The 26570-nt window shown below is 41.1% G+C and overlaps 1 protein-coding gene across 5 annotated transcripts in view; it reads right to left on the bottom strand.

The window, feature by feature from the left end:
- The window catches only part of SEMA5A (semaphorin 5A), a 327683-nt gene extending 301641 nt beyond the window's left edge, over positions 1–26042 (bottom strand). The window contains exon 1 of one of the 5 annotated variants that reach the window (XM_051611951.1): positions 25915–26042. The gene's annotated coding sequence lies outside the window, so the exon portion shown is untranslated. Of the gene's footprint in view, positions 1–23339; positions 23440–24427; positions 24447–24963; positions 24983–25453; positions 25540–25914 lie in introns of those variants that run through there. The other 4 variants (XM_051611950.1, XM_051611954.1, XM_051611955.1 and 1 more) reach the window with 4 other exon arrangements.
- Between the last annotated feature and the right edge of the window lie 528 nt (positions 26043–26570).

Here is a 26570-nt window from a genome sequence, read left to right as displayed (position 1 = left end):
AGAAAAAGGGCTTATCTCAACATCTTTCTTTGTATACAGCTGAATATAAAGAACAGACAACAACCCACTGGTCAGGGCAGAGCAGGGTTTTTTAACTCACTGCTTTAACTGGTTTATTCCAAAGACTTGAAACTTAGAAACTATTATTGTATATTCTTAGGGGGGGGGGGGGATAATTAAAAAAAAAAATAAAATGCTTGAACATGTTGTTTTTATTCTGAAAGCATATCTCTCGCAATCCCAAGGCTGGAAATCTGTTTTTTATAAGGATACTATTCAAGCTGTAATTATGCTTGCAAGCATGAAGAAGGTCAGTGGACTTTTCATCTCTACCTTAAAATATGGAAAAGCAGTTAGCTTTGATGCTAGTTCCTCCTTTTCACTTTTTTTACCAGTATCATTCACAGTTTCTAATGCAAGCCAGATGATAACAGCACAATTTTGAATAGTACAAAATAGCTAGGTGCACCATTTGCAGCACTTCCTTTTTACTAAAGGAGAGAATACGAATCTCTAATTTTCCCATTTTTAGAATGCAGCTTGCACAATTTATGTAACTTAAAACAAACAAACAAAAAAAAATGCTCAAAGCGCTGCCAGAAAGCGTTGCTTCTTTTATGCCAGGAAATTCATGGTAACATCTTCATGCGTAAGTCCAAAAGCCAGGACTCAAGCTCCCAATGGAAAAAGAGCTCCTATCACCAGCCCCTTTGCTCCATGAGAGCTGGCTGATGATGCTTGCAACACCGAGAGGATCTGCTCAGGACCCTGCATTGCAAGTGCAGATCACTCTGCATTGCTGGCTCAGACTGCAGCTGGGCCTGACTACCCTAGGCACACTCGTGTTTTGTCAGAGGGATCTCCCCACACTTAACATCATACTGAAAGTTAAGCATTAAATTTAACATACCAGAATATTTAGGTCCTAGAACAATTTTACTGTTCCCTGTTGAATGCTACTGGTGATTTTTACGCCAACTGTGCCACCAAAAAAATAACAAACTGATCTACAGGAAAATAAGTCTGCCTGATTTTCCTTTAGCAGACAAAAATATCCATTTTTTTGTGGTAAGACATGAACTCAGAGCATTAAAAACTCCTTCCATAATTTCTTAATTTAATGGCCAGCCATATAATTCAAGTACAAACATCAGTATTCAATACTTGGAACTAAAAATGCACATCTGAAGATGGAAAGCATAAAATAGTCACTTAGGAACACATACGCTCTTCAGAGCTACGCTGTAAATGTAATGCACACAATAACCCCAGTGGAGTCAGTGAAAATAATTGCATGTGCAAGTATTTCAGAAGAAGGCCAAAAGTATTCAAAACCAATATAACAGTAATGGGTAAGTATACAAAAAGGAAGCTTTTCCACCATTTCCAAATAGACACAAAATTGACCTTACTGCCTCTGTCTCATGCAGTTGATTGTATTTTATCACAAGGCAACTCTTACTAACTCATCATTCTTAAAAGTCACAGATTAGCACCTTAATCCTCAACTGGTCCTTTCAGGGGACTACTTCCAGAACATTATGTTCCTTCCAGCACTTTGCTTTATCAGAACCTGGCTCATGTACCAACACAAAGCTACTGTTTAAAAAAAATAACACTGTAATGTAGAACTCTGCAGAGACAGTAAAAACTGTTAAAATCAGGCCACTTCCTTGCCATAGGCCATGCTACAAGACTGCAAACAGCTTTTGCTGCCACCTAAGGCAGAAAAAAAATTAAGGCAAAGGATTTGGAATGCTATAGAAATTAAACCACAAAATACAGGTAGTTAGGAATGCTTAGCAATTTCTTAAGTTATGAGTTTGAGGGGATTCTATTCCATTCCATTCTATTCTATTCTATTCTTTCCAGCTGTGGTTTTGCTTACACAGCCTATTCTTCCCTAGTGTTCTTCAAGAGTCCAGGTTCCAGCTAGAAAATTCTTGACAAAATTAGGAGAGCAAAATTTTGTTAATAACACTTGATGTCAACAAAGGCAGATGAAGAAACTTAGGCAACAGCACAACACGGATTTTTTTTTCATTACCAACTTAGAAGAAAAAGAAATTAAATACAAACAATTTGCTGGAATCAGAGAGAGGGTAGGACACCATAATTTAGAAGAGAAGCCAAGTATAAACAAAGGAAGCTGACGCTTTAGGAGATTAGATTACAGCCTAAGTCCAAAACCATTAGAGTAATGAAAATATCTAGGAAGAGATACGTACATGCTTGTTTATTTTTATTACCTCTTGTAAAGGCTGCTTGGCTTTGCATAGCTTCAGTTATCATGGTCTCTGAACACACAAGCTCCAATACAGAGCATCCACAAGACCAAATCTGTAGATCCTAGGAGAGCGTGTCACTTACTGCAGTCTCCCATTTCTGAGACAAGCCCAAAGGTTTCCTGCAGCTGAGCCACAAGGTCTCACTCCCCCAGATCTGCAGCAGGAGGTACTGCCAGAGCACACCGTGCAGCATGCAGGAGGCATTGGGGCTGCTGCTGGGAAACCCACCCAGCTCCCGAGAGCACGGCTGCTCAGAAGCTGCAATGAAAATTTGCGCTACAAAAGCTCAGAGTTGACATAAAACAGCAACTGTGAGTGCACAAGCAAAGAGTGAATACAGTATCCAAAGCAGCCTGCCTACCAGTGTCTGTGTGGATTTAGCCTCACTTTGTTATGATTAGTTGGCATCACCATTTGCTGATTGCCGGCTGAAAACACTGGCGCATGGAGCCCAGCTCTGTATTACTAAATCCATCAGCAGAACTGGGTGCCAGTATTGACAGATACAGCAGAGAAGAGAAACAACAGGTAAGTAACCAAGTTTCAGTCACCAATTAAAAAAAAAAAAAAAAAAAAGAAACTATAAATCTGAGAGATAATTTCAAAACAAACTATCTGCATCTAAATAATAAAACACTGCCTACAAGTACTAGAGCAGATAGAAAAATATCAAAGAGAAAATTATCACACAGGCCAAATAAGAGCTCTTCACTTTATCTGTTTTAAAAGAAAAAGCATTCTAAAACTTAAATATTATTTATGCTGTGTCCTCATAATCTACTGGGTGCTCATGCTAAAGACAGGTTTCATCTACAGCCACATTCTTTTAATAGCATCTGCAATTTATGTTCCAGGACAAGTGCCAGTAGCTAATGACCCTCCTGTTATCGATTCTCCCTAGATGAGATTAAAACTAATTTTCCTGCTCGTGACACACAAAGACCCTGTCTTTCTTATTACAAATACATTACGTGTACAAATAGTTTCAGCAGTGGAAGGCATTTAACAGGATCAGGACCATCCATATGGCCACACATATAACCAAACATGAAATCCATTTTTGGCACAGGGATTTTGCAAGCAACCCTTGCCACTTTACTACTACTACTACTGTAGCTGCTCAAAGCCCTCTGGCTACAGGAATTCTGCAAGGAAGTACTTGTACATCAGACACCTCAGTTTGTGTGGCCTTGCTTTTAATCACAAAGTAATACTCTGTATCTAAAGAAAATGAAACAGGTAAAATAACACATCCAGATGAAAAATATGATGTTAATGAGCAAAAAAAAAAAAAAAAGGCACACTTTTTTCCACCATTTCCTTACCAGCAAAAGGAATGACCAGTTCAGATGACAAGCCAGAATTCATTCAGAGTTCAAAAACTTGTGAATTCTGCTCAGAACTGGGTTATAACCTCATGGGTGACACCCAGGATGAGTACCTTTCCATACATTTAGAACCACAGGCCACAGAAATGAAACAAATTAGAAGCTCACAAAGTACTGATTAGGAGGATTTTCAGGGATGTGAGACCTCTTAGATACCAAATTCAAGACAAAGGGTGTCTCATCTCAGTAGCTGGGCAATTTGAGACAGCATGAAAAATCCCTGTCCCCACTTGATAGTAAAGTGGCAACTCTGAATCCATGTAGCATTTCCCATCCTCAGAAAAAATGCCAAAGTAGGAAAAGAAGCTGTCTTTTAAGATCACAGTTATCTTCATCAAAGAGGTATTTAACAGAAACTTTAGATGTCCTATTCTCCCACCACACACCAACTTTTTTTTCATGTATTCTGGAGGAACAGATACTTACCTGCGAGTCCCATTCTGTGCAGCTGTTAGAGAACACACACAATTTATTTCACTCTCCTCTTCATTATTGACTGCTAGACTTCTAATTTAGTAGTATCTTTCTCTTACCCCAGCGCCACTCTGATTAATGGATGCTAACCTTTCACCTTTCATTACACAGTAAATTTTGACTGCTTCATGAAACTGATTAAGCCAGTCATATCCTTGCCCATAGATAACATAAAACGCGTGTTCATTACAGAACCAATTATCTTTGACCAATGAAGGTATTCTTTCTTCCTTTGGTATTTTTTGGAGGGGCTTGGTGGGGGGGGGTGTGGAATGTTGACTTGTTGGGTTTTTTTTTTTTGGTACCTACTAAGTCCTCTTAGCTGAGGTCTTCTAATTGCAAGAACAGTGAAAAGTAAACTGTGAAACAGCATTACCAATCTCACGCTTTCAAGATGCTAGCCTGGGGTTAATGCTCTATGGGATCTTTAGGCCAAGTACTGAAAGTCCTCAATAACGTAAAGTTCCTAAAGCTAAGGAACTCCATAAAACGTGCTAGAACAGGCCGAATGCAAACAAACATGGTTTGAGCAGGGGTACTTATCCAGACAACCTCCACCAGTCCCAACCAACCTACACTCAGTGATTCTGTGACTGTGTCAACAAATACACAGCACCCAGCTGGGGCACGGTGAGCAACCAAAATGGCACTGGGAAATACTGACAATGCAGAGAGGAAGCATAATCACTGCCCAGCGCTCTTTCCCTCTGTATTTAAATCCTTGTCCAAAAGGCCAATTTAGAAGTAGAAAGATAGCCTGCAGATACAATTTTTGTTCTCAGTTCTGTTAAGCTGGTTTTCAAAAGAGCTGGAACCATCAGCTTTGGTTAAGTAATGCACACTGCAGTGTCTATGCGTAAGTGGCTACATTTACTTCAAATGCACTGTTTAAACACAAACATCCATGAGTTATTTGGCAATTTCACTACTGGATATCAAATGTCAGAAAGATCCCATGGAGCCAAAACAATGACAACAAATTAAAAAAAAATCTTCTAATGCCATTAAGAGCATAAAGATCTAAAGATAAACTCAGATTATATGGTCACATGAAGGGTTAAAGCACAAACATTTCCAGTTAGTCCTTTTTCTAAAATGCCACTCATTCAATAAAAAAAAAAAAAACCAACAATTATCCTTCTTATTTCTTTTCTTTTTCTTTGTAAAATGTGTCTCTATTTAGGGAAATGTAGATTTTCAAATGCACAGATGTTTATGATTGCACACTAGCAGCCTGCTGGGAGCCACTAATGGTGCAGAGAGTAAAGTTACTCAATCATCTACAAGTCACTTTTCAAAATTCTTGCCTTCAGTCAGAAGGGTGATTAATGGCGCCCAACAATGACATAGATTACCCCCTGCCCATGCAAGCCCTTTGATTTTAATGCAGTTAAGCTACTGAAGTAAACAAACCAATTTGGGTGTTCAACTAGCTCTTTGTCTCATTAACAATTATTTGACTAGACTAGCAGTAAAAGAATATTGCATATGTCCCCAAATTAAATTTGGCATTCTGTAATCATAGCAGCAATTACATTTATTTGCAAAAAGTCAAGAAATTAACAGTGACAGAAAACAGTCGACCATCTATTACAGACTTTCATTAGGGACTTTTGTGTATAACAAAATAAATATTTTCTCATCACCACAGTAGAGCAAACATGTTTTTGTATGTTTCAAAGTGGCCAGCAGTAACTACAGTCACCACGCAAAACTCTCAGCAAACATTTATTTGCAAATGGGATGTTCAAAACCAAACAGCACTCTACGCCTCCCAACGAGGATTTCTGCAAACTACAAGTCCAGAATGCCTCAAGAATGCCTTCTGCAGTCTGGTGTCAGGCTGCATTTGGCATTTCATGTAAGGACAAGTTTTCCTTCCCTCTCTTGTAAAATGATTAGTGTGAATGTAACTAAAATGATTAGTGCGAATGCAGCAAGTTGAATTACCACAGTTGAGGAATTTTGTTTCTTTATTTAAATGTCAAGTGGTACAAAAAGATGTGAGTTTAGTGTACCTTCAGCAGAAAACCTGAACCCACAATATCCACAGCTACCTTTGCACTCCACGCACATTCACTGCCAGAGCCAAGTTACCACAGAAGTCACTGACAGATGCTGGGGGGTTTCTACCTGGGGACGCAATGCAGCAAAGCTGGTGGCAAACTGCAGCCCAGGGAGAACTGGAAGGAGTATCACCCTGAGCATGACCTACTGAACACTTTACTTCCTTTTGAAGTGAGGCAACAGGACCGCATGTCAGAGCTACTTACCAAGCTAATGCTGCCAGCTCACTGTGAAGTCTCAGCTGGGCTCCCGGCCCCACAGGCTGGCTGCCCAGCAGGTCCCTGCACCTCTGCAGGAACACTGCAACCTCCGCTGCCACTTGCAGCACGTCTGCATCACCTTCCCAGTGTATCCCATAGCATTACCATCATCTATTGCTAGCATTATCACACAGTACTGAAATAAAAGAGGAAAAAAGTAGGAGTCCTCATGTAAAGCAGAGCTGACAGCATGCCGTCCTCGGTTTTAGAAAATGTCACTGGCACATATTTCACAATACATCAAAGATTGCTTTCAAGCCTTCAGACAGTTCTTCGAGTCTCATTTTTCATCACATTCCTCCTGACAAACTAATGCCAGCCTTCCGCATCTTAGGACTGAGAACAACGTATCTGTTTCCCACACATCCTGATCAGGCTCTTTGCTCTGAACTCACTCCAAACCCATCTCCTAACACCCTGCTACTTCCTGAGCACTCATCTCAACCTTCCTTTTATCTTTCTCACACAATTTTTTAGCAACTCTTCTACACGTATCCACAGCACTATAGCCTGATAGAAACTTTGTAAAACCTGATTGAATTTTGTAAAAACACAGGAGACGACAGAGAGTGTTATTTTCCTTTAGCAGTATGACACAGCATCCAGAAAGTATAGTAATAAATACAATTTCCAGATCAACACAGAATAATAAAATACCCATACAGAGATGTGATGAACATTTTAATCTCCCAGTGTCTGCTGGCACAAGACATCTAAGATGATGATGTTATCATCTGGTAAATTTACCAAAAAGGGATGATCTACAAAACTAAAAGAGCATGAAGGTAACAAATAGAAACAAAGCTCAGCAAACAGGGGCTGCACTTTATTTAGTTTGTCAGTACCTAAGATAAAGGGGGGGGTGGGTTAAAGAAAAAAAAAAAAAAAGGCAACTCCAGCCATCTCATCCCCAGAATAGTTTTAATCTGTGCCAAAAAGGCCAAAGGTTTGCTCTGATACTGTAACAAAGTGTGAGAAATAAGATTTTTTTTTTTCACCAATCCCAACTTACACACCACGTACTCTGAAACATGGGAGAATTTACCATCCCCTCAAACTGTAAAAATAAATGTAAAGTAACTGTAACCATCTACATCTCTTTAACTTACTTCTCTCTAATCTATCAATGTATGATCTCCCTCACTGTATTTAATATGCAAAGAAACTTGCAAGTTTCTACAGAAATATAATCGTACATTTCCAACAAGATGTATCTGCATTTTGCTCTGCTTCCAAATACAAAGTGAGATATAAGAAAATTATATTGACTTGTTAATGCATTACAAAAAGAGTTTATTTTTACAGCATGATTCCTTCTTAGCTTTTAAGTTTTGTGTCCTACTTTCTGATCTAGTAAAACAATTCTTTGCTTTTTAATTGTAATTATCTACCCTTACCCTTTCTTCATTTCTTAGTGTGACAGGATATTAACACTCCTTATGGGGAATGCTCTTTGGTAAATAGGACTGCCACTTTAAAGCTGCATTTAATTCCTCTTACTTCCTCACCCTGAAGCAATTTGCCATTGAGCACCTGCTCTTTTGAAGAAGTTTCATACATAAATCAAATTTCAAGAATCAAAACCAGAGCATTAATTGTTACCATAAAACCTGAATTTCACTATGTAACGAAGCTATAGATACTGAAATCTAAAAATCTGAAGTCAGTGTTAATGGATTTCTGTGTCACTTCCATTACAACCTTCTTACCTGACCTCTGCAAAACATCTCTTGGTTTAATTTGAAGGACAAACTAGAAGAGGTACTTAACGTTTCAGTGAAGATTTCTTTGTTAAAACTGCTAGCTGCTAGCAGATGGAGTTTCTTATAGCTTCATCTTGAATGATGTTTTCCCAGATAAAAATCTTTTCCAGTCTGTTACCTATCCACAAAAGTTGAGAAATGTCATTGTTTTCAATTATGGTTTACGGAAGGTGGATAAGGGTGATCTGACAGCATCGAGATAACGAAAGAGTGTTTAGAAGTCAATAAATGCTGTTAATGATTTCTATGTCTGATAGCTAAAATTCCAATTTTAGCTTCCTAAGAGAGTCAGGAGACTGCAAAGAATTCAGTCGGGCATCTGATAAAGAAAAAAAAAATCACCCTACTGCTCAGTCAATAACCACTCTGAAATTATAAAAGTGGAAAGACATGCCATTTACTGAAGACAGTCCAGGTGTTAATCATACAAGGAACCAGTCTAAAGCATAGCTTGCTCCTCTCTCCCCCACCCTTGCCTTTCTCCCAGCACTGTTTACATTCAGCTAAGGCAGCAAGTTCTTACAACATCTTGCATTTTCAAATGTCATTCAAGCTGCTTGTCAATCTGTCCTAAAATGTCACGTCATAAAAAACTAGTTGTGTTTTCTGCTTCTCACGCAAGGCTCCAGTTGTCACCTAAACTTCTAAGATGGAGGATTATTTCCACATCTAAAACAACTGCACCTAAAATTAGCATCAAATTAACAATAATATGGGAATAATTTATTTCTGTGAAGTTTAAATCCTTTTATAAAAACAGCTGAACCACCCCAGCGACGGATGTGGCTTGTTCACAGACATTCACTAGGAACAGGAACGCTTCCTTCCCACAAGGAGTGCAGGAGCTGAGGGGTCAAGAGGAGAGAATCCAGAAATGAGCTCTGCCTTCAAGAGTTTTCACCAGCCCTCCAGCCAGGCCAGCATAATCCTTTATTTGAAATAGGTGTGAAATTTAATTTTCAGAGGGGAGTTTGTGGTTGGTTTAAGATTTTTTTGTTGATGTTTTTAAACACGTCTTAGAAATTTATCAGAACTTTTTAAAAAAGAAAGACTGGAAAAAACAAAGCTGTTCTGAATTTTCTAACTTTAAATGTGTTTTTCAACTACCATCATGCGCTACAATGCCATTAGTTGTTTTTTTTCTTTAGAATATTAGTAGCTCCTAAGTGCTTACTTAAAAAATACATAAATTTAGTTCAGTGAACTTGGATATAATTGACCTATTTAGCAGTTTTAATTCTTTTACAAAAGGTTTTGCAAACAGCATGTAGAAATTCATTTCTCTCCCAAGACAGGAGAAAGGCATTATAGGCCTGTATTATTTTAATCTAGTATATGTTACTTCTTTATTTATACATCTTTATTGTAGGTATTACGCTACGATAATAAATACAACTTCACTAGATATCCCATGACACAATATTCAGCTTTCTCAAAATGCATCCTGTGCTACATACTTACTTAGAAGTCTATTTTTGGTGCTTGCATTTTCTGCTTCCCTGCAGGTGAAGAACAAGCAACCCACACATAAATTTCACTTGGGAAGTAAACCAGATCTGCATAACCCATTCTGCTTCAAGCTAATGCACTGAGCTACATGGTGGCTGATGCTTTTGCAATGTCATTTGCTTCCATGGCTGTATAGCTGTAACATCTGCTCCTCTAACATGCAAATAAGAAAATAAGACCCTTGTGGCACCATACCACACTGCAGGTCTGTTAAAGTCAGGTGGGAAAAGTGTTACTCTGGCGGGCAAAAGTCTACTTTTCTTCCTGAAACCAATTATTTATTTGGTGTTCCCACAACAGCAAAAGTATATAACTAAAATAAAAATCCAGACTTGCTTAGGCCACTGGATTTAGGTTTACTGTGCTGTAGGACTTCAATTTCTCTAAACACATGAAGCATTTGAAACTCAGCATTGCATAGGTGAAGAGGAACTAGGAAAGTTGTTATCTCTTGTATCCCTTCCTCATGTGGTGGAAAGGGTAGGCTACTGTACAGATGCTGGCTATCATTACACTTTCAAATCACTTTCCCTTCCCTAACAGCTGCATTATGAAGGCAGAAAAAAAGAGAAAACACCATTCTGAAGACCCACCTTCTGTAAAACTGCCTCACAATGCCAGGAGAGAGAAAACATGCAATCACTTAAAAACACCTTTATTTGACATTTCATATGTCTTTCCCCCCCCTCAGCTTTCAAAACACAAGTGCAGCTCAGATCCAACCCCTATTTCAAATTCTGCCACTAACCTGCTAAAGCAAATAAACAGGAAAAGCCTCTGCCATGGATCTTTGTCCAAAGTACACTTCTGCCTTACCCACAGTACCTGCTGTATCACCACTTCTGAACATCTGAATAGCCTTCTCTTTACTCCAGCAGTGAATGCTACATCTAGAAATTCAACCTCTTCATCCCAGTATTACTCGAACTATTATATCTGCAGACAAATCTGAAAACATGGAATAGAAGTCTCCCACCTTACTTAAAAATTGTTTTTAAAAGCCAGAAGCCAGTCTTTTTATTGATAATCTCCAAAAGATGTACCACTATACTCTGTTTTAATTTTAAAAAATGTATGGTCATGTGGGGCTCTGAGCATCCTGTTCTAATGTGAGATGTCCCTGCTTATTGTAGGGGGGTTGGACTAGATGACCTTTATAGGTCTTTTCCAACCCAAGACATTCTATGATTTTGTTATTTTATGATATATAGTAAAATATATTTTTTAAAAGGAAGTATTCATTTTTTCCCTAGATTTTTCTTCCTCTAAGAGAATATTTACATACACATACAATTCTGTTTTTTCTCTTGCATCCCCTTCCACACACACACAGATGTATCTACTGAGAGAGAGAGAGAGAGAAACACGTTCTTATTAGCACTCTGAAAATAAACACAAGAACTAACACCTATACTCAATAAATAAGTCTTATGAAAAATCCCATCTTGTTTCTACAGGTCATTTGAATGGGTTTTACAGAAACTTCCTGCCTGTAGTCCTTAAAATGCCTATTCCCTCTGTTTTTCCAGAAAAGGGCAGAAGAGGGTAGGATAAAGGACTTTCCCTGTTACAACTAATCAAAACCTATTGTAACTTGCATAAATATTCAAGCAATTAATCAAACCATAATACCCAGGTTCTGGTTTTCCTCAAGTTTTACATTCTCCTAATACAGGGGATAGCACTCTTCCTCAAGCTTATTCAGCCAAACTCTATTGGAATGCTACAAGTAAAATAGTATAATGTGCAATAAATCACCCTCAATCCTTCCAACTGACTGTCTGTTTATATATATTATCAGAAATAAGTCAGGATCTACTTATACTCCCAGCTGAAGTCAGCTGGAATTGTGCCATCAACTTTCATTCACGCAGAGCCATGTTAAACGTCTCTGGCCAAGACTTTAATACCTATGAAAAAACACTGCACATTTTGATGTCATATAGAGAAAAACAGTCCTAAGAGCAAGTCAGCCTTGCATAAAACCGTAAAATGTTTCAAATAAATATGTTAAGACTTGCTTGAATAAGAGAGGGTGCTGAATAATATTTAGTGCTTGTGACCACCTGCAGTATCACACCCAGGATACAATCCTAATTTTAGATTTCTGGATGAATGCCCACTATAGGATATGCTATTTTTACTAAGTTCTGACATATCCATCCAGTGGCACATCTCCACTTCTAAAGTGGTACTGTAAGGTTATTAAAGCTTCCAGTTACCACTTGGCTCAGAACTGCAACTACAACGTTCTTTTGCAAAACTCTCTTCATGTTCTGATTGACTTCACACAACAGAACTCACAAATAAAATCAAAATGAATACCTGGAAACAGTGTAATTAGAAGAGGTCAGCTGTGCTGTGTATTGGCCTTCCCTCAGTCTTTCTAATAGAAACCCAAAACAACAGTATTTTACATATTTTACTGCAAATTTCAGTTCAGTGCACAGGAAGATCATACAGAAGTAGCCTTCACCAGGCAGAGTCTTGCAGGTATCTGTACTACACTGACCACACCTGCCTCTGTCTTACTGAGTGGAATAATAGAATAAAAAATGTAAAAAACAAACATAACAATATATGTATTGCCATATTCCACATAATAACATGGATGTCGGAGACAACCATCATCAAGTTTCAGTGTTGACCTGTAAGTCACCAACTCAAATGGGCAGTTGAGTTTTAAATAGGAGTTTATTCTACAGAGCTGCTGTCTAGTTTTCCCAAGCAGGTATTTTTAACCAAGGTACAGGGTCAGCAAGTTTGGAATGAGCTTTACCAATTAGGTTTCAGATCTCTACCTTTCTGCTCACATGTACTTCATCCTTTACCTGTCACATTTCAAAAGGTAGACTGACACTGTTCTGAGAGCTGTCTTGGGTTATGGCAGCTTTTAATACATTTTTCATCACAGAGGTTTAAATGTGAGCATGGTATTTGGCATGCATCCTGAAGCAGACAGTAAGATGTATCTTCTGCCAAAATCTCCAATAAAGGCAATTGCAATAGTTAAGGGGAAATATCAGCCAGAAAGAGTTACATGAAGCATAACCCCATCTCCCGAGAAGGAAAAAGTCTTTATTTATTACATTAAATGCAAATTTTTCATTCTAATACTCCTGATTTGATTTTCTGGATTTTCTCAGGTAGGCTTAATTAAACCCAGTCATCAACACCAACTTTGTTCAAAAGAGCAATTAATGAACATGGCACAGAAGCAGCTTAGCCCTAAGGAGTCTCTGACATTTGTTCATAGTGAAGACTGTTCATTAATTGCTCCCTTTGTTCTAAGTCTCTTAATGATATTTTTGACACAACACTACAAGTCATTGTGACTTATTTCTCACAGCTAGTGACATCTGCACTATGTTAAGTTAATAAAACTACCTTTGAGAGATTTTCAAGTAGGTATTTAAAGACACAGGGGGAAAAAAGGTCTGGATGTGCTGACAGTGGAATAAAGAAGCTACACTGCAATTTTATTACCTCCAAGTACACTTTGTATTACAGATAATTTAAGCAAACATCTTGTGTTCCATATTTGTCATAATTAATGGAACTAAGGCAGAAGTCCACTATGCTATTTCAAACTATTTGAACTGTGCTTCCACACCAAATTGAACAGTAATGCTTCATAGGTCTGCTGAGGATGAGTTCTCAGACAATTGAGGGGATTGGCTTTTTGACTGCTTCAGTAAAAAAAAAAAACCTAGGTTTGTGGGTTGTTGGGGTTTTTTTAAAGAAAAAAGTAATAGAAGGTGAAGAGTGAAGAGTTTGGCTCTGTGTTATGAAGAAACCACACTGAACCAAAGATATCTCTCCAAAAGCTAAAATGAGGTTTTTGCCATTTCACACTTAACTTCTGGAACACAAGAGAGATAAGCAAAGCCACCCTACGTATCAAAGCACCTCAGTGTGCACTTTTAAAGTTTGAAAAATTAACTTATCTCCATAACGTGTCCATAGTATCACATCAACCACAGTAAAGTTCTACTGCAAAGTAGAAAAAACACAATGCAAATAACAAGCTGAATGGAAAGTTCATACCTTTAGAACAGCAGAAACCCCTTTAGATCCGCAAACCTTCAAAACACAAATGAAAACAGTGTACACCTTCAGAGCTGGTGACATTACTCCTATTACCCTGATCCAGTTTTCCAACCTGAGATTCAGCTTCTGCAATTCATAGTCTGTATCAATCCGTTCTGCCTGCCAATTATGTACAGTAACACAGCCATCGAGATTCATGCAGTTATATGTATGATAAACTCCATGTGAAGCATTTCATTAGCTAATTGTATACCTTTAAGTACTTAAGAAAAGTAGTGCAGAAGCAGTGGATAGGGTCAGCTGGCTCCTTGTTTCTTCACCTTATCCAAAAGGAGTCAGAACCTGTGAAGAGCAAAGGCAGGCCAAAGAGAATAATGTTGTGAGACTGAGTAGGATGTGGAGAGAAGGAAGAAAGGCCTTCACAATTTTGCAATTGCCCATATCCAGTCTATTAGCTCCCACCACATTGTTCTCCTGTGACGCATAGGCTCTGGTTTCCTCTGAAGCTTTCCATTCCCACTCACCCAAAACATCCTCTCCCACCTCTTATTTCTACCAGCTATTTCTCCCATCTTGCCCACTATCTACCTCATTATCTTTAACCCTTGAAAGAGGCATTATAAAAAAAGTAATAAATAAAACCACCTACCCACACAACAGCAATTGTCCTTTCTTCTCCCGAGCTTCAGGACATGAAGCAGAAGGAAAAAAACAAACAAAAACAGACAGCTACACAGGTGCCAGCAGATGCCTGCCAGCCCAAGTACCTCTGCATGCCCAGAGTCCAGCAACCGCAATACACTCAGCCTCAGCTACAGGAATGCAGGAAAGGTGACCTACGTGTCTTGGATGTGACAAGGATAACATGACACCCAGCACAGCTTCCGATGACTGACTGAAGGCCAAGTTTGCACATGGCTTGCTCACAGAAACAATTTTACCTGCTGGGACACCAGCTTGGCTGACTTAACAAAGAGTGAAAGCAAAAAAGAGTAATTCCACCTAGACAAAAAACTCACAACAGACTCTCATCCTTGATGGATTAGTTGGAGCAAAGTACACCAGCACTGTCATTCACACCTTTTAATTTATATGCACAAAAGAAACATTTGAGTATCTAGAGAATCAATTGTTCGTTTACACATTCACACACTTCTAACTTATTAGCAGAATGCAGAAAGGCCCTGGCTTGCCTTATACCGTAGGCATCACCCTGCATGTGGCCGATCTGGCAGAATTAAGTCAAATTACTAAACAATTCAGCAAAGCTTATTCTGATTTTTTTCTTTTTTTTTTTGCCTTAAGATGTGCACAGAGCACAAAGGAACTCAAGAGAACACAAGGGCTCATTTTACTAACATTGCTATACTAAAAGGTAGGTAACAAACTCTGTAAAATGCTTCTCTGCAAATGTGCTTCGACCTACAAAACCAACATAATATTGCACATTATCTCAAATAATATATTAGGACCTCTGGATCCCCCTTTTGGAACTACAGTTGCAGTTTGAGGGAACAGAAGGGGAAATAATCTGAAGGATTTAGAAATTAAAACATAACAACTGTACTTAAATCTTACACAACACATGGACACAATCACAGCCTGCAGCAAGGGTACATGGCAATACGTATCATCAAATCAGAGGCAAATATTGAGAAACACTTGCACTTGCAAAGTGTTTAGCAGTTTTCAGAAAATTAAAAGATATTAAAACTTCAGACCTCCATGTATGTTCTTATTGCTGTAGTCCAATTAGCTTATCCATGGTTTCTGGTCCATCTAAATTAACATAACTTCACAATTTACTAAAAATCATACTGATTCAATTGTATCTCTGAATCCAGTTAAATGACATCATGATCTCTGCTTTTAAAAGACCCCACTATAGCCATCATGGTTGTTTCATTCTTCCCTGCAGTCCACCTTGCCAGAATAAAGTTTATTAATTTTACATATAACAGATAATCAATATTTGATGCCAACACTTCTTTGCTCTTCAAAGAGATGAACTCTTCACATCTCAAAATAAAACTATCAGAACAGTGTCCTGATCTGTACTTCAATTCACTTTGTCTTTTGACATGGTCTCATGCACCGACCCCTGGTCTGAAGCTGCTAAGTTTTTCCCAGCAGAAGACCCCTCTGTCCTTCCACTATTCTTTTGTTTGTCTGGGATGCTACAGCAGTATTTTGGCCAAACAAACAAGAAGCACATAATCTGTTTGATAAATTGGGATAGACTGTAAAAATGTGTGTGGGAATTCATATGTGTGTATGTACAGAGAAAAAAAGGGTACATACACCCACCCATGCACTCCTATAAAGAACTGAAAGCTAAGGTAAATTTTGACCATGCATGCAATAAACCAGGAAACATTTATAAATGCACTTTGGAAACATTTATTTAAAGACTCACAAGTGTCACAAATACATTTTATCATTAATATACAGCTTTTAAATTATACATAGGTTTTACTGTCAGGAGGGAGCATTACTATGATCCAGTCACTTAACTAGAATAATCTTGTCACCCAGCAATTCCTACATAGAAGCTATTGCTCAGCTGAGTTTTGCTTACCATAGCCTACACTAGTTCTAACACATCTGTCACACATTACTAAAGTATCCATCAACACTCTAGTTCTACTATACAAACATGTTATACTTCAGAACCTGAGGGAAACTGAACATGTCACCTGCAGCATATGGGCAGCTGCTGGTCAACAGCAAGGCTAGAGGAAGGCAGTTAGCTGGTGGCTACAGCTTACTTCATGCCACACTGCATAGGACACCAGAAACACCATTTTTGATGGTTCTACACAGAGAGAGCTGCACACTTCAATTCACATGCTGAGCTATGGGAGTGATCATTCCATACAAACATGTACAGACCTCTCTGGGTGAACAGAGACTCCCATCCATAGATGCCTTGGGTCAATTATTCTGTATATCCATTATTTTTTGAACAGTCAAGTCTACCAGCAGAGAAACTAATAATGGAAAACTGATGCAACAGCTTTCTCTGGTGATGAGCTCCTGGGACCAAGGGATAAGGAGAACAGTTATCAACCTAAACACAGTTATCTTGGGAACTACCAAAAAGAAACTAAACAAAACAACATTTCAGAAGAAGACACTAATACTTTATAAACTAGTTACCATTGCTAAGACTGAAGAGCTCATTCACTAGCTCATTGCCTCCTCCCTCATTAGCTGCTTACAAGAGCAATTCTGAACTCTTTTCAGTCACAGTAGGGCATGTAAACCTGAACAATGTAATAGTGAGTCCTGTTAACTCAAATCCTTAGGATGCAATAACAAAAGTAAGGCTCCCATAAGTACTCCAGTCCACATAAACCTAACACTTGTAGAACTAGTTATTCAATGATGGGGAAGTCAAGATGCTATAATTAACTCAAAAGAGTTTTTTTCCTCTTCTTAATGTTTTGGAACACAGGGTGGCATTAGAAGTACGTAAAAGACAACATAAGTGATACTAAGGAACAGACAGTTTTTCCTGAGATTGATCATCCCAGTTACCAGCTATCTCTAGATATTAATACAATCCCTCACAGAAACAGTTCTTATATGAAAATTCATTTGTGGAAAATAACTTTTTATGTGGAAACAAGAGCATTCAACACTCATGTACAATTTCTTATAAGGGTTAGAAAGTTTTATTCACCAAACATGAAAGAAGGAAACAAGGGACTCATATGTGCCATAAAGCAAAACTTAGCACAATGCAAAAAGTGGCAAGGGGAGAAAAAGCATCTAGCTTGGCAAGAAGTGAACCAAATCTGCTGGTTAAAACCAGAAATATCTAAATCCTCAGGTTTCATCTGAAATTAATTTCTCTAGATCTGCTCTATATCTACACAGGTAAATCTCTAAATGTGCCAGCATGTGCAGAGAGCTGGGAACAAGTGTGTTGTCAACTGCTCCACTCAGTTCAAATGCCATTTTCAAAACGTTCAGTGTTTACATTGTTAGCAATTTGGGGCTTACAAAAAAAGTCAAGGTTGATGAGAGTAGCAGGGAAAAAGAAACACCTCTCCTTTAAAGGTCTTCTACAACGTTAAATCTACAAAACTGACAAATACATGCAATTATGACCCAGGCCCGATTTCTACAAGCAATTCATAGTAGATCAAAAGGCAAGTTAAACACAGAAACTGTTCCTTGCTCCCTATATTTGCAGTTACACAATTCTTATATTTCCTCCTACAAAACTGTTAGTCATATGCCTCTGCAACAGAAGTTCTTTTTTTTAACCTTCTGGAAAAAAAACAAACAAACAAACCCCAAACAATTACAACACAGCATCTCTACAACTGAAGTTGAATGACAAGTTTTGTCAACAGCCATAGTATAAAAAGACCAAAGTGTGTTTTCCCAAGAGGCAGACAGCGCGTTGCAGGCAATGCATTCATATGGGTACTCAGAGGAAAATAACACACTTGCTCAAGTTATTTTAAGAGCACTTTACGATTGCGGGTTTGAGAGTCAAATACAAAGACTCAAATTAAATATCAGAATTAAGTGTGTACCTCTAATGCAAGACTATTTTTTCTTCAAATGCCAGTACTGATCTCATTGGCCACCAGATTAAGTAAATATGCAAAATAATTTTCTCTGCCAGTTATAGATAAGTGAATAAAAATGGAATTTTCTAATAAAAGCTGGTTGAAAGCTCACTTATAGAAAGGACAGTGAAGGAAGAAAACAAGTCACTCGACCAAGACCATTTATTTAATTTAAAACAACAGACAACAATGGCAGAAAGATTCATATGGAATGCCTGGATCTCCCTTTTTACTGTTGTTGCTTGCTACATATTTTTATTTTTTGTTACCAACAGTTAAAGGATGATGCCCAAGCTGCACTGGTTTGTCTTCAGTATTAAAGACTTACCTAATGCTTCAGGTAAGGAGATCAATGCTATGCACTCAGGAAAGCAAAGGAAGATAAATTGGAAAATCTTACAAATCTCTTGGACAATTCAGGTGAGCCTGTAGACTCTGAACAAGCTTTTTGACAGAACTTCATCACTTGTACAGGTCTCCAGGGGCCGGGGTAACAGCATTTTAGGACTCATACCCACATTCATCAAGAGAAGCATTTTTCCTCAAAACCAGCAACTTCTTCACCTCTCACACATCTCTAGACCTGCATGCATGAACTCATGCTTTTGACAAATCAATGTAGGTCTTCAGAACAGTTATGTCATTTTATACTATCAATTCCAACAGCGTTTATCAGAATCCATTATCATTTTTCAATACAGCCTGACACGCAAGCTCTGGAAGACTGAGCTCCACTTTTTAACAGGTTATTACCCTGAATTTTCCACTTCCTGACACACTCAAGGGCAATGCAATGAGGTGCTGAACCTCAGCCCTCTGTAGATGAGTTTAGACGGGTGGTGAAGATTAGCATATGTCTGTACCTCAGTCCATTTCCAAACTCCAGAGGAAATCCTGTGGCCTCTTATAAAACTAATCTAACAAAAAAAAGCAGTATGGACAACACTTTAAACCACTGAGGCAGAGTCCATCAGACCTCTTCTGCCAGTCCTAAATTTCATTGTTATTTGAGGGATGAACCAGAATCTTGACCTGCACACACAATCCTCCTTTCCCCTCCTTTCTCACATTACTATTACCCATTGCACACCTGCAGTTATGCTGAGACCAGAGCCTATGGTGCCTTACTAGATCATTGACTACAGGCATTTCAAAGACAAAAAGTGTTTTTAAGAGAATCAGTTTCCTAATGCTGTTCACAGTATGGCTCCACAGGAAGAGTTACATTGGAACAACTAAAAGACTTGGCAGACAGCTGACTGACATAAACACACAGAATTGCCAAGGAGGACAATAAACTCCAACAACACTCTCTGACTGGCACACCATCCTCCACTCAAATCTGCTTTCAGGGAACACAGCAGCCAGTGGTCTTCAAGTCACAAGGAGATGCTTTTGTTAGAAGACAGGAATTAAGGGGGGTTTTTTTAATATTTTTATTTTATTTTAGTATTTTATCAAGTGAGAGTCTGAATGCACCTTTGCAGTGTCAGAAACAGGTGCAAGAGACAACAATGCTACCAATATTGTCTTTTGCTACTTCAGCATCCCAGCTAGTCTTTTAGGCTCAAAAGAGTTGTCAGACTTTTAGCCTATCGCAGGCTGCTAAGCCATGAAGAGTACTATGAGGAAACAGTTCTCTCTCTCTATTCCCTTCCAAAGCTGAAATCCCATCTTTTGACCAAACTGTAAATCCCATGTTGCAGTACTGGGTAATATAACATCAGACTCTAGTAGAAATTTTGTGCACTGTCTCCTAGACACGCTTCCTAAGTATTTCAATGTCACTGCTTAAGTTGAAAAAGTGAGCAAGGAAAAGCATGCACTGGAGCAAGAAAAGCTAGATGAAAATTAAATCACACACATTTTTTTTAATGATAAAATTTAATAAAATAATCATACAACCCTACTGCAAGTTCAGAATAAGAAAACAAACAAAACACAAAAGATGAAGCCACAACAACACAGCTCAGATTAAGTAACACCAGCCCATCTGTATTGCTACTTTTTGAAGCACCTACCAGGAAGCACATCACAGAAAACAGCAGTCATTGCCTGTGGACAAAATATAATCCCTTTTCACAGCCTCCAATTTTGTTGCTGACTTAGTAAAGAAACCCTAAAACTTGGCTAGACTTTGAGAGACACAAAGCAATACACGTGACCTATCTTGCTGTAACTGGCAAGGCCAAGCATTTTCCCCTCAAGTACCCTGCAATTCCACTTCTATCAGACAAGGTCAACAGAAAGGGCTTCAACCTGTATGCCTTCTCCCACACCAAAGCCATTTCAGCAGTGCTCCTAGGGTACACTTCATAACTAGGGGGTTGAGTCCATGCAAATGTTAATCGGCTTCCACTTGAAACCAGATCACTGAAATGATCTGGATTATCAAAAAAGAGACAGGAATTTCTGAAGTGACTTTGTGCTAGCAAAAAGACAGTGCAGAACAACTGCCTGAACATTTTTAAAACCACAACACAAGTATTCATTTGTATGCCTTTACCCCCATAGAGCTAACCAGCAATAGAAACAAAGTGATTCAGCAGTCATGCTGTGGCTAAGAAGAGGGCCCAGAATTATTAAAATACTCTCTCTAGCTGCAGAAGCCTTCTAGTTAACATTACCTTAAGCATTCTTGACTCTCAGTTAAACCTAAGTCTAACCAGAGAGCACATTTCAATAGCATTTTGGGTTTCCATCTAGACTAGTAGTTCAGAGAAGGAAGGCAGTAGCAGAGAAAGCAGCTCAAATTTGAAATTCAGAGAAGGGGTGGAGAAAAGAAGGTGGAAAAACTTCCGAACTTGCAATATGGCCCACCTCTTCAGGCCATCCAATTCACGTTACCAGCCAATCCTGCAGCCATCACATATGCTCTAACTCATTCCTCATATGTCTTTAGCAAAGCCTAACAGACCATTCCCAACACTACAGAGAGAACAGCAAGAGGCTGCATTTCTGCAAGTTACAATTTCTGTAAGCTTCCCCCTTAACCAAGCAAATACTCCTAAGTGGTTGCACATTGCTGTTCATCTAGCAAGGAGCTCAAGGTCAGGTAATTATATGCCAAAGACTCAGAGCTACTCAATCAACATCCTCCAAGTGAAACAGTAATTTCCATTACAGGGGTTGGTACCCACAAAAAGGCTTACCGGTTCTGTCAGAAACAAAGATACAACAATTCTACAGTATACTGGAGCTCAGGCATATATCCTGATTTTAAAAACTGGCAAAGGAATGAAAAACTACATTATCTTGCTATTACACAAGAAATTGCATAACACTGATAAGCTAATCAGAGAGAAGTTTGGAAATGACAGTGTAGCTGACAGGCTACACAGTATTCAACCTTTTCTAAAACAAATGGTTCAAACTGTTTGAAAATAAAAGATAACCTTTGAATAGATAAGTTTTAAGAGCTGAGTTAAACTCAAGAATTTCACCTGTGAAGGCCCCAGTGCAGACTTCATGCCAATCCAAGCTTTCTGCTATTATCATTGATGAGTATCAGCTCCTTTATTAAGTTGCCTTTTATACACGCCAGCACAAAAGTACAGATTTCCTCCCAAAAGGTCCCCAAAGTAGAGATTCATCTTATTCATACAGTTATACAAAAATAAAAAGAGTATGGAGATAAAGACTTAATTTAAACAGCAGACAATTGGATTGCATCAAAGTACCTCAGGGAAGACAAAAAATTGACAATAAATGCATTAGCAAATTCACTAAATAACGAGAGGTTTACATGTATTATACTTTGGAATACACATTCTAGCAAAACAAAGAACAAGACACCACGTAGAGCACAGGTTTGGGGTCATTAACTTGGTTTACATTTGCCACCTTCCTGACAAATGTTAAGCAAACATGCTATACCTCGACACAACCTGGCAAATTTCTTAAATAATTGGGGACATTGACGAAGCAAACTAAAATAAAAGCCCCAACCTCTTTTGGAAAGAGTTTGCTGTTTTAACAACAGCAGATTTCACAGCAAACTGTCCCTCAGCCACACAGCTCTGGCAGTGCCCTGGTCCAGGTTTGGGTGAGGATTGCAGTGAGCAGACTGCCACCTCTCTCCCGCAGCTCACAGCTGCAGCCTGGAAACTAAAACTGTCCTACAGCGAACTGACAAACAGAACCCAAAAGGGCTGGTTTGAAACATGTTTACAGTGTCTGACAAACACAATTCCTTTTTTTGAATCAGTTAGAGCTTTATGCAACAGATTAGGAAGGAGCACATGTGTAGTCTGTAACTTAAATCTGTTTCCTAATAGGAATGCATACACATGCCAAAGAGGATAAAAAGGATGATAATGAAGAGAAACGGACTGATTAACAATAATATGGAGAACTCAGCACTGATAAGAACTCCCATTAAACATCTCCATAAAATGATGTTACAGAAAACTAGAAGTTCTTCAGTGCTGCTTCCTATAATTACGGCAGCAGCAACACCAATTCATCTCAGGAGCTGTAGTAACTTCAGAACACACATTACCAAACATCAAGATCATAGCAACATTTTATAAACCAGATGTTAAATCTGGAGCTAAATCATATATAGTTACTATTCCTAAGTCAGTTACCACAACGTATTAATTACTAGATACTGCTTTAAGTTAAATAACAGTATCGGATTTCACATACCCTCCTCCTCCCCTCCACGATCAACTGATAATACTGGTAGTACACACCTACCATCAACTGATAGTACTATCAACTATCCACTTACGTTTTCTACGGCATCGAAATAACCCAGAGCCAACACTCGGGAGGGATGCAGCCCTTGCAGAACGGAGTGCAGCAACGGGTCAGCTCCTGCTCATCCCAGGAGCTCAGCTGCTCCCTCGGCTGAATTCCTTCACACAACCCCTAACACAGAAACTGAAGTTCACAGGAGGCTTACGTTGCATTTCCGTAGTTCACGGCTTGTCATGTACAGTTTACTCACCAGAAAGTAATTAACTTCATTCAGTGAAAATCCTGTGTTTGTATAAGAACACCCTGTATTTCTGTAAGAACACATCAACAGCAGTCAGAATCCATGTGGTTTCCCCAAGTAGCTGGGGGGAACGAAATGAACCACCACAACTCCTTCCTTCTCTTCTGAAAACAGCAACAATGCAGAGTTTCCACCCTCTGCCTCTCTGCCCAACAGGAAATGAGTACAGCAAACCTCAGATAACCAAAGTTTATGGATCATTACAAAGTGCGTGAGCACTCCTCCTACCTGCAAGCATTTCAAGAAAACAGAACTGGTTAAAGATTAAAAGAAATGAGACACTACAGAAACTAACGCCTTCAGCTTTCTCAACCAAAACAAAACTGTTACAACATACTAAGGAATAAGCAGTAAAACTTAAAAAACAAGTGTTTACACTACTTAGTTCAAAACAACCTCTCCAACAGAAAAGTAAACTGCCACCCTCACGAGCAAAGTCTTAGCTCTCAGCAGGACTCCTCACAGCTGTTCAACATTATAATGAGAAACTGAGATGAATCCGTCAGTAAATGTACTAAAAGTTACATTACCAGTACCTGCTGGAGAGGAAGCTGGGAACAGAGTACAAAATACAGAAGTCTACCAAATCTTTCACTAGACTAAGCACAGTACCTAAGGCCAGACCTCAGCCTTCCGAGACAGCAATACACTTGTGACTGAGTATGCATTATAATGTCACATCACCACGTTCAACAATTCTTAGCAAGTCAAATTTTGCTAAACTGAGTCAGTGTCTTATTCACGTAACAACCAGAAGACGCTGAAAGTGCTACAACTAAGATCTGAGTGCAACTTCCATCATGAAAAATTCTATTTTTACAGGGCTCTAGCCAAGCTGGTGACATACCAGCCCTTCACACAAAAATTCAAACTAAGAGCTTTCTGAAAATACAGTCTTCACGCTACCCTAGGGCTGCCAGCGCATGCTATTACTATAATTTCAACAACTGCTTTTAGTTATAGGATGTTTTTCTTAGTTGTAATCTTGCAAATTCTAAGCATCTTCTCCAGGATGCCTGTGCGTGCACTGCACGGACCTCTCCTACCAGCAGTCCGGTTTGCTTGAAGGAAGGGATGGCACTGACAGCTCCCGCCACCCCTGCTGCCCCCTCCAGCAATAATCCCAGGCGGATTACCATTGTGTCAATCTACCGTGCATACTTAGCATCTGGAACGACACGACAAACCCTAACAGCTGTCAGTGATCCTCCCAAAAAGACGGATTAAAAGCACAGACCGAGGTGTTCCCTTCAGCGTCCTTGCAGAATGGTAACTCAAACTCGACGCTTCAGAAAATCCTAAATTAGAGTTACGCCACAGACCGAAGCCACACCAGTTAAGTAACAGCGACAACAAACGTACATTGGGATTTAAAATCGCGCTGCAGGCACATCCCACCGAAAACCCCACGTTTCTCAAGACAACTGCCGGTGTCCTTCACGCCGCTTCTCTTCTGCTCTCACCAGAAGAGGCAGAGCAAACTTCACTTGCCCAAGTGTGACAAAACCCCTCCGAAACGTTCCGGAGCCACCGGCTGCCCCCCCGCAGCCCGGGCTCAGCGACCGAAACGCACCTCAGGTTCCTGGGCCAGAAACCCTCCCGCGGGTGCGAGCCGGGGGGCATGAGCGGCTGGGGGGCAGCAGTTCGGGTTTCAACCCCCTTGGTGATACCGCTGCCTGCCCGGCTGGGTTGTTGGGGTTGCTTTTTTTTTTTCCGTCTTCGGGGAAAACGACCGCCCGCTCGGAAAGGCTCGGCGCACTTTCGCGGGTGGGGCTGGGCGATGCCCGAGACGGGCTCCCACCGCCAGCCGCTCTCCCCGCCACCGGCCCCGGCTCCCGCGGCAGGGCCACTCCGCCTCGCTCCCGGCTCCCCCTGCCGGCACCCTGCCGCCTCGCCCCCTCCCGGCCGGCCTCCTCGCCCCCCCGGCCGGCCCAGCGGTGCCCACCCTAGACGGCCCGGGGGAGGGAAAAGGCGGCCGGGGACGCGCCATCCCCGCGGCTCTCCCAGAGCACCCCGCATCCCCAGCACGGCGCGGGGGGAAGGGGCCGGGCCGAGGGGGTTACCTGCAGGCGCCGGAGGGCTGCTGGGGCGGGCTGCCGGGGCGGGCTGCTTGCCCCGCCGCCGCTGCTGCTGCCCCGCTCCCCGGCGCGGCGCTGCCGCCTCACGCCGCCATGGCCTCAGCCCGGCCCCGCCGGGCAGCCCGCCCTCTGCTCGCTGCCCCCAAGTTTGCGGCGCGGCAGCTGCGCGCCCCGCCCGCCGCCCCCCGCGGCCGCCGGACCCGGCGCCCCTGCGCGGGGGCGGAGCAGCGGCAGCCGGGGCGGCCGCTCGTCCCCGGAGATGCGCGGGTGGCCGCGCAGTCCGCAGCCGACGCTGCCCCGGGCTGGGGTGATCTCGCATTACTCCCTTCCCTCCTCCGCGCTCCCCCCTCCGGGCCAGCCGAGAAGTTGCAACTGGTTGAGATTATTATTTCTGCTTGGCTTTGGTTTTTTATTTTATTTTTAAAATTTTTTTTTTCTTTACTTACCGCAGCCCAAAAAGCCAGACCTGAGGCTTCTTCTTGCGATCACATCTGAGCAGAGGCGCCCAGCGCCGGTACAACTAAGCACAACCAGGGCTGTCGAGCTGCAGCCGCTACAGCGAGAGGGAGGGAAGCAGGGAGGGAGGAGGGGAGAGGCCGCGGGCAAGGGGCAGCTCTGCGGGTGCTGGGGTCCGCAGGGGCTCCCGAGGGATGGGAGGACGCGGCGCTCCGCCCGCTGCCCGAGGCTCCGCGTCCCCCCGCCGAGCGGGGCTGCGGGGCCCGGGCAGGCGGCGCCGCAGGTAGAGGATGCGAAGCCGGGGCTGCCCCGGGGCGAGACGGGGTACGGCAGCGCCCTGTGCCCAGGCTGCGCGCCGCGGCTCTCCGCTCCCCTTCTCGGGAGCCGGCGAGCCAAAGCCCAGCGTCCCGGGCCTCCAGGAGCCGGCGCGGAGCAGCGCGGGCAGCGGGATCCCCGCAGCCGCGGCCCCGTCCCGCTGCGCGGCTCGGCGGGGGAGCGCGGGGCTGGCATTTCTGCAACCACGTAAAAGCCTGCGGCGAGTCCCTCTCCGCCCCCTCCCCTCCCTCCACGGCACGGATCTACGTGTCAGCCCCAAAAAGTTTATTTTTAGGCCCCGGGAGGGCTCCCTATAAAGGTCCCGGGGCGG

This window comes from Apus apus, chromosome 2 (genome assembly GCF_020740795.1).
Source record: "Apus apus isolate bApuApu2 chromosome 2, bApuApu2.pri.cur, whole genome shotgun sequence".
Taxonomy (NCBI): domain Eukaryota; kingdom Metazoa; phylum Chordata; class Aves; order Apodiformes; family Apodidae; genus Apus; species Apus apus.
Note: the sequence above shows the minus strand (reverse complement) of the source record. Positions and strands in the feature narration are given on the sequence as shown.